General features: G+C 45.1%; 1 protein-coding gene across 2 annotated transcripts in view; it reads left to right on the top strand.

Moving 5' to 3' along the window:
* The window catches only part of LOC139226752 (transmembrane channel-like protein 6), a 134,853-nt gene that overhangs the window by 5,262 nt on the left and 115,667 nt on the right, over positions 1-13,924 (top strand). The window lies entirely within an intron of this gene.

The raw sequence follows: 13,924 nt of genomic DNA, 5'->3' as shown, positions 1-13,924 counted from the left end.
CCCCGTTCCTCCTCTACCTCCCCCCTCCCCCTCCCTACCTCCCCTCCCCCTCCTCCTCGGCCTCCCCCCTCCCCCTCCTCCTCTGCCTCCCCCCTCCCCTCCTCCTCTGCCTCCCCCCTCCCCCTCCTCTTCTACCTCCCCCTCCCCCTCCTCCCTCTACCTCCCCCTCCCCCTCCCCCTCCTCTCTGCCTCCCCCCTCCCCTCCCCCTCCCCCCTCCGCCTTCCGCCTCCGCCCTCCCCCTCCTCCTCTGCCTCCCCCTCCCCCATCTCCTCTGCCTCCTCCTCCGCCTCCCCCCTTCCCCCTCCTCCTCTACCTCTCCCCTCCCCTCCTCCTCTACCTCTCCCCCTCCTTCTCTACCTCCCCCCCTCCCCCCTCCTATACCCTCGCCTCCTTTACTTCCCCTTTTTGTTGGTGCTTACCACACAAAACAGCACATTTGTAACAGATTGAACTAATTAGTATTCGCAGGGCAAAAATAAGGTCATAAATGTGTTTTTGTTTATGGATTCGTTAAAAGATTCATTCTTATCTCAAACCTAGCTTGGCGTTTATTAAACTGTTGCACTGACACCCAGCTATAGCAGCCCATGTTATTGAAATTAAATGGGTTGGTATCTCCCCATGTCCCATAAAGTAAAAGAGTTCACGGGTCATTTACTGAAGACGCTGAACCCTCCTGACCCTTGACCTGCAGTAGAAGCAGACAGTATCAATGCTTTGTGCCTACGTAGTTCCAGAAAGCAGTATCCACAGTGCAACTGGGCCCATGAATTAACTTGTTTGAATGTTGGATTTATTTTTAGGATATTAATTATGCAGAAAGAGATGTGAACTCAATTGCCCAGTGTTAGCAAAACAAAGCTTAAAGGACTGAGTCGATCCATGTGTCCACAGTCCTAAGGAGTTTTTGTCCATAATTATGTGTTGTACAATAAAACCACAATTACAAATCACTTTGAGGGGGAAATGCATTGTCGTTTATTCAGCTGACTTGTTAACCGTGTCAGTCAGATGATGCCCTAGCTAACAGCTGTTGAAATCAAGCACGTTACTACCAAATAAAAAGTCATAATGACCTGTTTTGTTTCGGTTTTCATCAGTTGACATACACAATTCTCGGAGTTAGAGGCCTGACATGTGACCTGTTATGTAGGAGTAATGAGTCTGACTGGATACTGTGAGCTCAAAGTAAAGTGTGACCGTAGTCTTTTATTGCAGGTCTCGAGAGTGCCTCTCCAGCCTGTGAGGCCTCCTTAAGTACCTGTGCTCCCAAGGGATTGTGGGATCCCTTGGGACTCCAGGGGATGAGCCCTCTGGTGGCAATACAAGGTATATACAGGTTTACATACACAACATGACCGTAACCAGTTCTTGCGAGGTTCATGAGGACAGCCTGGTGTTCTCAATCTGTGTTCGGCGCTCCTAAGGTGGCATGGTCTAGATTGGTAGCTCTGACTGTGGGCCTCCGTGCTGCCACTGAAACATGTTGGGAGTGGCAGTGCAGTGCATCAATGCGTTTAGCCGCATCATATCTGGTGTGTTGAACTCGGCATTGAATTGTTACTCTCCTCTTCCATTCTTGCCAGTGTGCAGTTTCATTATTGTGATCTTGCATTCAAAGTGCAAAGTTTTTATTTTCTCACCGCGGTAAACTAGACTGCCCATCAGGTCTGTTCCCATGTTCTACTTAGTAGTTTGGTTACTTAGTGCTGAGTCTGCTTTATAAAATAAGTAAGCAAGCCCTCTCTGCGAGAACAGATCTGTGAAAAATGTGAAACTCTTTGTGCGTTTACATAATGCCGGATCTGTGCTTGTTCCACTGCCGATATCAGTGTTTTCACTGAACAATGAATGGAGATAATAGAGAACCACGCTTCGATGGCCGTGAGCTGAACTTTGATTCTGCAAGGTGTCTAGTTGTGACATTGAGCAGTGCAGATTTTACAGACTGAAGTAAATTCCACACCTGTTCTACATTCAGGAGTGATATAAAGCAGCTTGCAGTTTATATATTACATACCAACATATAAAATCGACAGGTAGGGGGAAAAAAAGCCACTGGTCCATCAAGCCCTGCCCCACATCCTGAGAGCCCAAGCGTGCATGAATCAACACAGCCGATTTTTCCCTGGGGAATGCTCAGTGCTTGGGCACAAAGGACAGGAAAAGGGGGAGGAGGCCCCCTCTCCCACAACATGATGTGTTTGCCCCCCTTGCATTGCCTGGGGGCTTCTGGATAGTCCTGTGGGTGAAGTGTTTGTCTCTGCAGCAGGTGCAAGCAAAGAGCAGGGGTGATAATGAGGCAGGAAGGGATGTGACTGGCCTCACTACCTCATTTCCCGCCCACCCCACCCCACCTCCCCAATGGTGGAAGTGTGTCCATCGAGAGGGGCGTCCAAAAAAAAGTAGGCCACAGAGAATCTGAGATGGACAGACAACGAAGACCATCGAAGTTAGGTTCCCTTATCATTCAGGGTCAGCACGCGAGCTGCTTTTGGATGGCAGGGAACAGTGTCGCTGCTTCAGGCCTCTCTGGAGCGCAGCAGCAACTGTATCTTTTTCCAGGTGTAAAGCCTTGCCTGTGGGAGGAGTCTGTATCTGGAATACTTTTGGGTCTTTGCTGTTGACCTAAACCCACAATTACAGGCAGATTCACGTCCGGGCCAACACAACACGCTTTGGATGTGCTCCAACTGACCAGCACTCCGGCACAGGGTGGAACAGAAGAATTGGCCCCATCGTGTCCAACATACGTGGTAAAGAATGTTGACTTACTTCCTTGACATATGAGAAGAGACTGGGCCTTTATTCACTGGCGTTTAGAAGGATGAGAGGGGATCTCATAAAAACATATAAGATTCTGACTGGACTAGACAGGCTAGATGCGGGAAGAATGTTCTCGATGTTGGGGAAATCCAGAACTAGGGGACATAGTCTAAGGATAAGGGGTAAGCCATTTAGGACTGAGATGAGGAGAAACTTCTTCACTCAGAGAGTTGTTAACCTGTGGAATTCCCTGCCGCAGAGAGTTGTTGATGCCAGTTCATTGGATATATTCAAGAGGGAGGTAGATATGGCCCTTACGGTTAAGGGGATCAAGGGGTATGGAGAGAAAGCAGGAAAGGGGTACTGAAGGAATGATCAGCCATGATCGTATTGAATCGGGGTGCAGGCTCGAAGGGCCGAATGGCCTACTCCTGCACCTATTTTCTATGTTTCTATGTTGACGCACAATAAGAGGGAAAGTATATGGATATTCTAGCTGGCTATCAGATTGGTCATGGTTCTTTCCCATACGTAATCGCAAATAATTTTCTGGCCTTAATATTTTCAGTTGTAAGCAAGTTTCTATAGTATGAAAATATCTGCTGAATGAAGTCTGACATGTGACAGTTTGTCAATCCGAAAGCTGACTTGCTGCAAACACTTAGAGCATCTGAAATAAGTATTGGCTGCCGTACAAAATGGATTCCATAACCTGAAGAGGATGCGATTAACTTTAAACCTGAAATCCTGCAGATTTTAATTTGAGGGAATGACTGGACAATTATTTGCACACAAACTTTGGAACTTTACAGCACAGAAGGCAGCTGTTTGGTCCATTGTGTCAGGCAGCTCTTTCCTCGAGCAATCCAAAACTAATGCCACTGGCCTGCTCTCTTACCATGGCCCTGTATCATTATGGTGAATCTGGCGTACACTATGGTGGACTTGCCGCCCGCTGCCGCTGAGTTTTCTGGGCGGTCTCCCCTCCGAGCGAGTTTGGTGGAGGCCTCCCGCCGGCGGGGAGGGAAGACCGCTGGGGACCGCCCGCTGGCATGCAACGCAACGCAACGCACGCAAGAGTCCTCCCGCCTGCCGAGCTGCGAGTGGTTCCCCGCTGCAGCAGGGGGAAGGACTGCCACGTGGAGGTCAGACCTCAACGGTAAGTATGAAGACCTGCAAAATAAATAAATAAAGCAAAGAAGTGGACTTATCTTTTCCAGTGGATGAGCTCCCCTGAAAGATTTCTCGTGTTTTTTATGAAAATGTTAAATTTAATCAGTTTCCCCTCCCCCCGCCCCCACCCCGGGCCCCGACTCAATCCTCGCTGGTACTTGCCGAGGATTACATTTGCCATCAAGAATGGGAGCTCCTGTCGCTGCCGCCCAGATTCAGCGCATAAGTCCTATTTTTTTTGCTGCCGGGCGGTTTTTCCAAGATTAGGACCTCAAAAGTAGTAATCTCGGGATTGCTACCAGTGCCACGTGCTAGTCAGAGTAGGAATCACAGGATAGCTCAGATGAATACGTGGCTTGAGCAGTGGTGCAGCAGGGAGGGATTCAAATTCCTGGGGTATTGGAACCGGTTCTGGGGGAGGTGGGACCAGTACAAACCGAACGGTCTGCACCTGGGCAGGACCGGAACCAATGTCCTTGGGGGAGTATTTGCTAGTGCTGTTGGGGAGGAGTTAAACTAATATGGCAGGGGGATGGGAACCAATGCAGGGAGACAGAGGGAAACAAAAAGGAGACTAAAGCAAAAGACAGAAAGGAGATGAGGAAAAGTGGAGGGCAGAGAAACCCAAGGCAAAGAACAAAAAGGGCAACTGTACAGCAAAATTCTAAAAGGACAAAGGGTGTTAAAAAAACAAGCCTGTAGGCTTTGTGTCTTAATGCAAGGAGTATCCGTAATAAGGTGGATGAATTAACTGTGCAAATAGATGTTAACAAATATGATGTGATTGGGATTACAGAGACGTGGCTCCAGAATGATCAGGGCTGGGAACTCAACATCCAGGGGTATTCAACATTCAGGAAGGATAGAATAAAAGGAAAAGGAGGTGGGGTAGCATTGCTGGTTAAAGAGGAGATTAATGCAATAGTTAGGAAGGACATTAGCTTGGATGATGTGGAATCTATATGGGTAGAGCTGCAGAACACCAAAGGGCAAAAAACGTTAGTGGGAATTGTGTACAGACCTCCAAACAGTAGTAGTGATGTTGGGGAGGGCATCAAACAGGAAATTAGGGGTGCATGCAATAAGGGTGCAGCAGTTATAATGGGTGACTTTAATATGCACATAGATTGGGCTAACCAAACTGGAAGCAATACGGTGGAGGAGGATTTCCTGGAGTGCATAAGGGATGGTTTTCTAGACCAATATGTCGAGGAACCAACTAGAGGGGAGGCCATCTTAGACTGGGTGTTGTGTAATGAGAGAGGATTAATTAGCAATCTCGTTGTGCGAGGCCCCTTGGGGAAGAGTGACCATAATATGGTGGAATTCTGCATTAGGATGGAGGATGAAACAGTTCATTCAGAGACCATGGTCCAGAACTTAAAGAAGGGTAACTTTGAAGGTATGAGGCGTGAATTGGCTAGGATAGATTGGCGAATGATACTTAAGGGGTTGACTGGGGATGGGCAATGGCAGACATTTAGAGACCGCATGGATGAACTACAACAATTGTACATTCCTGTCTGGCGTAAAAATAAAAAAGGGAAGGTGGCTCAACCGTGGCTATCAAGGGAAATCAGGGATAGTATTAAAGCCAAGGAAGTTGCATACAAATTGGCCAGAAATAGCAGCGAACCCGGGGACTGGGAGAAATTTAGAACTCAGCAAAGGAGGACAAAGGGTTTGATTAGGGCAGGAAAAATGGAGTACGAGAAGAAGCTTGCAGGGAACATTAAGACGGATTGCAAAACTTTCTATAGGTATGTAAAGAGAAAAAGGTTAGTAAAGACAAACGTAGGTCCCCTGCAGTCAGAATCAGGGGAAGTCATAACAGGGAACAAAGAAATGGCAGACCAATTGAACAAGTACTTTGGTTCGGTATTCACTAAGGAGGACACAAACAACCTTCCGGATATAAAAGGGGTCAGAGGGTCTAGTAAGGAGGAGGAGCTGAGGGAAATCCTTATTAGTCGGGAAATTGTGTTGGGGAAATTGATGGGATTGAAGACCGATAAATCCCCAGGGCCTGATGGACTGCATCCCAGAGTACTTAAGGAGGTAGCCTTGGAAATAGCGGATACATTGACAGTCATTTTCCAACATTCCAATAACTCTGGATCAGTTCCTATGGAGTGGAGGGTAGCCAATGTAACCCCACTTTTTAAAAAAGGAGGGAGAGAGAAAACGGGGAATTATAGACCGGTCAGCCTGACATCGGTAGTGGGCAAAATGATGAAATCAATTATTAAGGATGTCATAGCAGCGCAATTGGAAAGCGGTGACATGATAGGTCCAAGTCAGCATGGATTTGTGAAGGGGAAATCATGCTTGACAAATCTTCTGGAATTTTTTGAGGATGTTTCGAGTAGAGTGGACAAGGGAGAACCAGTTGATGTGGTATATTTGGACTTTCAGAAGGCTTTCGACAAGGTTCCACACAAGAGATTAATGTGCAAAGTTAAAGCACATGGGATTGGGGGTAGTGTGCTGACATGGATTGAGAACTGGTTGTCAGACAGGAAGCAAAGAGTAGGAGTAAATGGGTACTTTTCAGAATGGCAGGCAGTGACTAGTGGGGTACCGCAAGATTCTGTGCTGGGGCCCCAGCTGTTTACACTGTACATTAATGATTTAGACAAGGGGATTAAATGTAGTATCTCCAAATTTGCGGATGACACTAAGTTGGGTGGCAGTGTGAGCTGCGAGGAGGATGCTACGAGGCTGCAGAGTGACTTGGATAGGTTAGGTGAGTGGGCAAATGCATGGCAGATGCAGTATAATGTGGATAAATGTGAGGTTATCCACTTTGGTGGTAAAAACAGAGAGACAGACTATTATCTGAATGGTGACAGATTCGGAAAAGGGGAGGTGCAATAAGACCTGGGTGTCATGGTACATCAGTCATTGAAGGTTGGCATGCAGGTACAGCAGGCAGTTAAGAAAGCAAATGGCATGTTGGCCTTCATAGCGAGGGGATTTGAGTACAGGGGCAGGGAGGTGTTGCTACAGTTGTACAGGGCCTTGGTGAGGCCACACCTGGAGTATTGTGTACAGGTTTGGTCTCCTAACCTGAGGAAGGACATTCTTGCTATTGAAGGATTGCAGCGAAGGTTTACCAGACTGATTCCCGGGATGGCGGGACTGACCTATGAAGAAAGACTGGATCGACTAGGCTTATATTCACTGGAATTTAGAAGAATGAGAGGGGATCTCATAGCAACATATAAAATTCTGACGGGACTGGACAGGTTTGATGCAGGAAGAATGTTCCCAATGTTGGGGAAGTCCAGAACCAGGGATCACAGTCTAAGGATAAGGGGTAAGCCATTTAGGACCAAGATGAGGAGAAACTTCTTCACTCAGAGAATTGTGAACCTGTGGAATTCTCTACCACAGGAAATTGTTGATGCCAATTCGTTAAATATATTCAAAAGGAAGTTAGATGTGACCTTTATGGCTAAAGGGATCAAGGATTGTGGAGAGAAAGCAGGAATGGGGTACTGAAATTGAATGATCAGCCATGATCATATTGAATAGTGGTGCAGGTCGAAGGGCCGAATAGCCTTCTCCTGCACCTATTTTCTATGTTTCTGTGATTGTGCATTAAAAAGGGGCAATCATGTTTAACTTATCTTGTTGGCAGCTTTGCTTCATGTAGATAAAGCAGACCTACCTCTGATGTAATGTCCACAAACCATAGAATGGATTAAAGGTTACACATTTTTTAATGGTTCTATTTGATCTAGAAATCAAATTTAATGCACAATGTTTGCATCCATTGTTAATGTTACACTTGACGTTAGTAGGAAGAGCTGCCGTAACCTAAAGATATACAAGCATTCATTAGCACTGTACATTGAGAGCCCATCTACAGTCTGTGGGGGATTCAATGATGTTTAAAAAACCTGCCTGATATCCAGTCGTCGCTGGCTGTAGCTCTGTTGGTATACAATTGATACCATCAACGGTGATTGGAGCATGTACAGGTACTGCAGAAGCGGTGAGGTCAGGGTGAAGGAGCGGCGAGAGATTGCAGAGCGATGTGATCGGGCCCCAGGAGAGGTGTGAGTTCGGGACCCAGGGGCAGCCCGGGCCAGCCCACACTGTGATATGTGTGCGCACTAGGTCCGTGCAGCAGATCTGGTCTCCAGACATTTTGGTTAACCCTTGCCACTGGACCAAGATCGACCTCTGTCAAGCCCGTGTGGTGGCTGGTGTGCAACGACCACCACACGGTAATAAAAATCCACGCACAGGCATCTTCCACCCTTCAATATGCAGTTTGGGACCTGGAATATGAGGAAACACCTGTGAACTCATCCCTTTTTGGCGTGGAAGCATGTCATCCTCGATTCGAGGGACCGCCTAAGAAGAAGAAGAAGGTATACAGTGCAAGGCACTGAATGAATGAATGTTTTTGACAGTGTTATGTGCTGTGGGTAGGGATACCATGATTATGCTGCAGCATTGAAACACAATATTATGATATATTGGAGTCTGTGTCGGGCAGTACTGTATCAATATCCAACATTGTAACTTTGGTCCTGTGAGAAAAAAATCCTATTTTAAATTGGCCTTTACTATTTTGCTAATGTTGCAATCATGTTCAAATAATATTGATATTTAACAATCCAGAGATTGGAAACGTGCTGAAGGGGTTAATGCAGCTGCACCAACATTCCACTGATCCCACTGTGCAGCACGATGAGAGGCTTGTGCTGAGAAATCGTACCTCAGCAAAAAGAAATGGTATTTGCAACTTACTGGCCATAATTTGGCCATAGCACCAAAAATCTGCAGATGGTAAGTATATTTTGTTGGGGGATCACCAAGATAAGGACACTTCGTATGTTGTTGATAAATATTTCCTAAGAAGAAGCCTGTCCTGTGAGCTGACATAAAACCTTTTGTAAACAAATGTGGTGTGTGCTGAGATAAAACCTATGGGAAACAATCACTTTTTTGTAGTTTTAAAAACGTCTACTTTTATCTGCCTCGGCACAGTACAGTCTGTTTCTAAATGAACAACCGAGTTGCAAAATATTTTATTCACCCGACTCAATATTTAATATTGCGCCTAAATGTTGTGATACATGCAGAGTGTCCAACATAAAATGGCTTTGAGTTTATAACTTCGACCGCACTAAAGTATTTGCTAATTGCTGCAGTTACATTAAACGCTTGATATCACTTTGAGAGCAAATATAAGTGGTGAGCATTGAGCTGTTCTGCCCCGCTTACATTGCAGTCTGGTCAGGGAAAGCAGAGTTCTGTGAATGATGGTGTTCAAACATTGGCTGAAAAAAAATGAACTTCCAAGAGAGCTGAGAGAATGATCAGACATATCACTGCTGGTATGCTTTGTAAATTCAAAATGTTAAGTTGTAAAAAAAAAGCTGACATACTGCAGTTGTGAAGCCGAAGATTATGTATATGATAAGTAATCTGAGCTTGAATTGATTTGACAGAAGTTGCACTTGTGTGACATAGTCTGCATCTGTGAGATAAAAAAATTGCATTAAATCAGTGCAACATCCTCGGTGAAACTGGTCCATAAATAAAGCTGATTGTAGTCCCAGTTTAAACTGGAAAAGCTCATCGATTCACTTCATGGCAATTGGAGAAGGTGGTCGAAGGTACCAACAGTATCGTGCTAAATTTTTCGGTAGGGTTGCTTCATCGAGAATCAGTTTACAAAGGCGGCAACACTGAGACTTTGAAGTTAAGTTCTCTTTGTAGACCAGTAAATGCTCTTGTTTCGATTGTAGTGATGCCTTGTCAGGAAAGGATCATAAGGCCCTTGTGCTTGTCATGCTAGTAAAAGGGGTTAGGCTTTCGAGGAAGATTGTCAGGCTTTTATCAAGAGCAAATGTATTTTACTCTTTCCAAATTGTGTTGTTTTTTCACTTGGCTCGTATGATGTTCAGGATGTGACCTCCCTATCAAGTGCCGTTTCAGAGGGAGCCACTGTTGGGGGGGTTCCAAAAGTGACCTGTGCATAGAAGTGATGCAAGGTTTCTTTCCTTTAAACATCTTTGAAAGCTTTGAACTTGTAGATGATTTCCGTGACTATTAAAATGACTCCAAAATAACTTTCGTTTCAAGCATAAGAATGCAAACGAATGCACAAGCTTGATCCTGGTCAGGCCTCATTGCAGCTTTGTACATCAATCAAATCAAGAAGTGTGCACAGAATGAAAGTCGAGTGACACGTTTCAACAGTTGGCTCACTGGCAGCACTCTTGCCTGTGAGGCAGAAGGCTGTCAGTTGAGCACATAATCTAGGCTGACACTTCGCTGTAGTACTGTATCTGGAAGTGCTGCAATATCTCCTGGTGCGCTGGTCAACATTCAACCGTCAAACGACACCACCAAAACAGATTGACCGGTCAATCATCCCATTGTGGTTTATAGGACCTTGTGCCCAAATTGCCAGCCACATTTAATCACACTTCGAGAATAATTCATTGGTTGGGAAACACTTTGGCATGTCCTGAGGATACAAAAGGCACACTGTAAATGCATCAACTGCACACACATCTAGCACCACATCGGGAAGTGTCTGAGGGGCAAATGAGTAATCAGCAGAATACAGAAGAAAATTGTAAGTTTTGCAGTATTATTTGCAATCGAACAATGTTGTGCAAACCAGCAGATAAGGAGCGTTATAATAAGCGTGGAAAATTGTCTCAGCATTTTTCAGTAGACCATAAACAGGAAGCAAGAAGTTGGGCAAGGTTCCTGCATTGACACCACAGTACTGAAAGCATAAATCTCATATTCCAAGTTAAGGAGGCAAGCTTGTGTTAAATAGGTGGTGCTATCAATTGAGCTGATCACTAGAATCTGACAATTGGAACAAGGGAGTCATCCGACATGATGACAAAAAAAACTCTGGGTTTGTTTAAATGCTGCCATTTTCACCTCCTGGATTCTGTTTCGGCTGGAAGAGATGCATGTAATTTTGAATTCAGGTAGGCTGAACCTAGTTCCTGTTGAGTGTAATTCTGCAGCACAAAGTCGCCTGCAATCCACCACTAATGAGAATCCCACACAAGGCGGATCTAGGGGTGGGGCAAGGTGAGGCACTGAGGAGCAGTCTTCACACCTCCTGAAGGTAGCAGGCCAGATAAGATGGTTGAGAAGGCATAATGAATATTTGCTTTGATTAGCCGAGGCATGGAATACAAGACCAGTGGGGTTATGCTTGAATTGTATACAACACTAGTTAGGCCACAGCTGGAGTACTGCGTGCAGTTCTGGTCACCGCATTACAGGAAAGATGTGATTGCTGGGTCTGCTTTCTTTAGAACAGAGGAGACTGAGGGGAGATTTAATTGACGTGGGAGGGGCTGAGATAGAGTAGATAGGAAGGACCTATTTCCCTTAGCAGAGGGGTCAATAACCAGGGGGCAGAGATTTAAAGTAGCTGGATTAGAGGGGTTGAGAACTTTTTTAACCCAGAGGGTGGTGGGGGTCTGGAACTCACTGCCTGAAAGGCAGAAACCCTCACCCCAGTTAAAAAGTACTTGGATGTGCACTCGAAGTGCCGTAACCTACAGGGCTATGGACCGAGAGCTGGAAAGTGGGATTAGGCTGGATAGCTCTTGTCGGCCAGCACGGACACGATGGACGAAAATGGCCGCCTTCCGTGCTGTAAATTTCTATGATTTTATGATAACCGAGGAGCTGAAGCCCAATGTTGTGGCAGCTGGACTCCAGCTAATTTAGGAGTACTTGATACTGAAGAAGATAACTAATCCTCTAGTTGCCTTCCTACTCCCCCTGAAGACACACTTATTCTGGGGTACAGTTCCTCAGGCACCTGCACTGCTGCAGCACCTTCCTTCCTGTGTGAGCCTGATCACAACAACTTGCATTTATATAGTGCCTTTAACATAGGAAAATACGTCCTAAGTTGCTTCAGGTAGCGAGGGTAGTTTTGTCTTTGTGCGATAATGTAAAATAGGTGATAGCAAATTGGCAGCGTTCAGGAGAGATGTGAAACGGGTTGCTGATTCGCGATCGGCTGTTTTACATGATCGCACAAGGTCACAGTTACCTGAAGTAAGTGTGGGCTGGCCTTTCAACCACTCCACCATTACAGCTAACTCTGATCTGTCCTAACATGACATTCATATTTACACTCTGGATAGCGACAAAAGATTTATTATTTCCCTTCCTAGATCGTAAACAAATAAACTGCTTGTTATGCCACTGTTGCATTAGTTGAGATCTGCTAACTTGGGAATCAAACATTGGATCTTCATATTGGGCCATTTATTAAGGGATGAGGGAAGAGAGATGGGGATACGCAAAAACGTCCTCAACCATAAAGTCAGTTGAGACTTTTTCTGTAATGTATTTGCTTCATGGGTTCTTTGCTTAAGAATTCATAGCAACACATTGCCATTGAGAACTAGTTGGTTTATTAGCAAAGGTTTAACAAACACACTATGCATTACCAGTTCATCCACCATCCTCACAAATACCTGCCTCGTCGTGAACCTAATTGCTTGGGGTACTATTGGGCCAGAAATCCCGGCCTCCCCGGGTCTGTACAGAGTGTGTACGGACCCGGGAAGACATTGCAAAAGCTGGTTTTCGGCGCGCAATGCGCATACACCGAAAAACGACTTTTCCGATCTGGCAAGCTCTGGCTGGACAGATCCTCCATATCCCCACAGCCAGGACATTCGCATGGGGAAGATTGCAATATTTGCCCATCTCTTGCCCAGCGAATGTCCTGAAAACTCTTGCGTGTGATACAAGCTTTTACCAGCATAAGAGTTTTAAAACATACAAAACATATAAAAATAAAATTTTAAAACACTTTTTAATGTTAAAAACCCTGCCCACTAAAGTAAGTTTATTTTTAACCCTAATTACAAAACTTTTATAAAAAATCGGAAAAATATTTTTTTTCTAAGACTTTTATTAACTTTAATTTCAATTAATTTTAATTATGAGGCGTGTTTTTTACTTATGGTGTTTAGTGTGTTTGTTTTTTTCCCCTCATTAATAGCAATGAGAACTCATAGATACGGAGTTCTCTTCGCTGTTAATGAAAATGCTGTGGAATACTTTGCCTGATTGGTTGTGCAGTCACATGTGACTGCACCTTCTGCGTGGGATGGGAGCGTGCTTCACAGCACGGGAAGAGAAGGCCTCCCAAACGGAATCCCAGGCCCCTCTGGGACCACCAGGTACTTTCGTAAAAATTCTCCGATCGGAGGCGCCTGTCCAAAAGAAGCCTCCGACTGGAATTTCAGGGCCAACGAGACTTGTGAACATCATGTGACTGGCTAAACCACTCCCAACTCAACAGCTCTACAAACCGATGAACAAATTCACAAGTCCATACCTTACAGTTTCAATGAGTGCTTGATGAATCCATTGTTTAGAAATCAGTTTAAATAATTTATTCTTTTAACTGCTCCTCCTGCAGCATGTATTTCTTTTAGATTAAATTCAAATTCTCAAACTGCCGTGGTGGGGTTTAAATCTTGCATTCTCTGGATTATTAGTCCAGGCCTCGTGGTTGCTGATTCAGTAACCTGTCCTGTCCTGTTTCTCTCTGACTAAAGACACTAACTGATTCTGAATACGCAGGCTACTTTTGTTTCTGGAACAGGAGATGTACTTGTGTAAGCCAGTAAGGATGAAAAAGGTGAGGCCTTAGTAAATCATAAGCAAAATATTGCGGATGCTGAAAACATGAAAAAAAAATCACAAAATGCTGGAAACACTCAGCAGGTCAGGCAGCATATGTGGAGCGAGAAACAGAGTTAATGTTTCAGGTCAATGACCTTTCGTCAGAACTGAGTAAATGTTCAGCTGTACATGCTTGTTGAGGAAATGTACCATGGAAGTAGGGCTGTTCTCTTATTGACTGAACATTTGAGACCAGTAACTTAGCATGCACAGTGCAGTTAGTAAGACCCTCTTATCATAGAATGGTTACAGCGCGGAAGGCGGCCATTC

Source organism: Pristiophorus japonicus, chromosome 16 (genome assembly GCF_044704955.1).
Source record: "Pristiophorus japonicus isolate sPriJap1 chromosome 16, sPriJap1.hap1, whole genome shotgun sequence".
In the NCBI taxonomy this organism is placed as follows: domain Eukaryota; kingdom Metazoa; phylum Chordata; class Chondrichthyes; family Pristiophoridae; genus Pristiophorus; species Pristiophorus japonicus.
The sequence above is the reverse complement of the archived record's forward strand: the minus strand, read 5'-3'. Positions and strand labels throughout refer to the sequence as shown.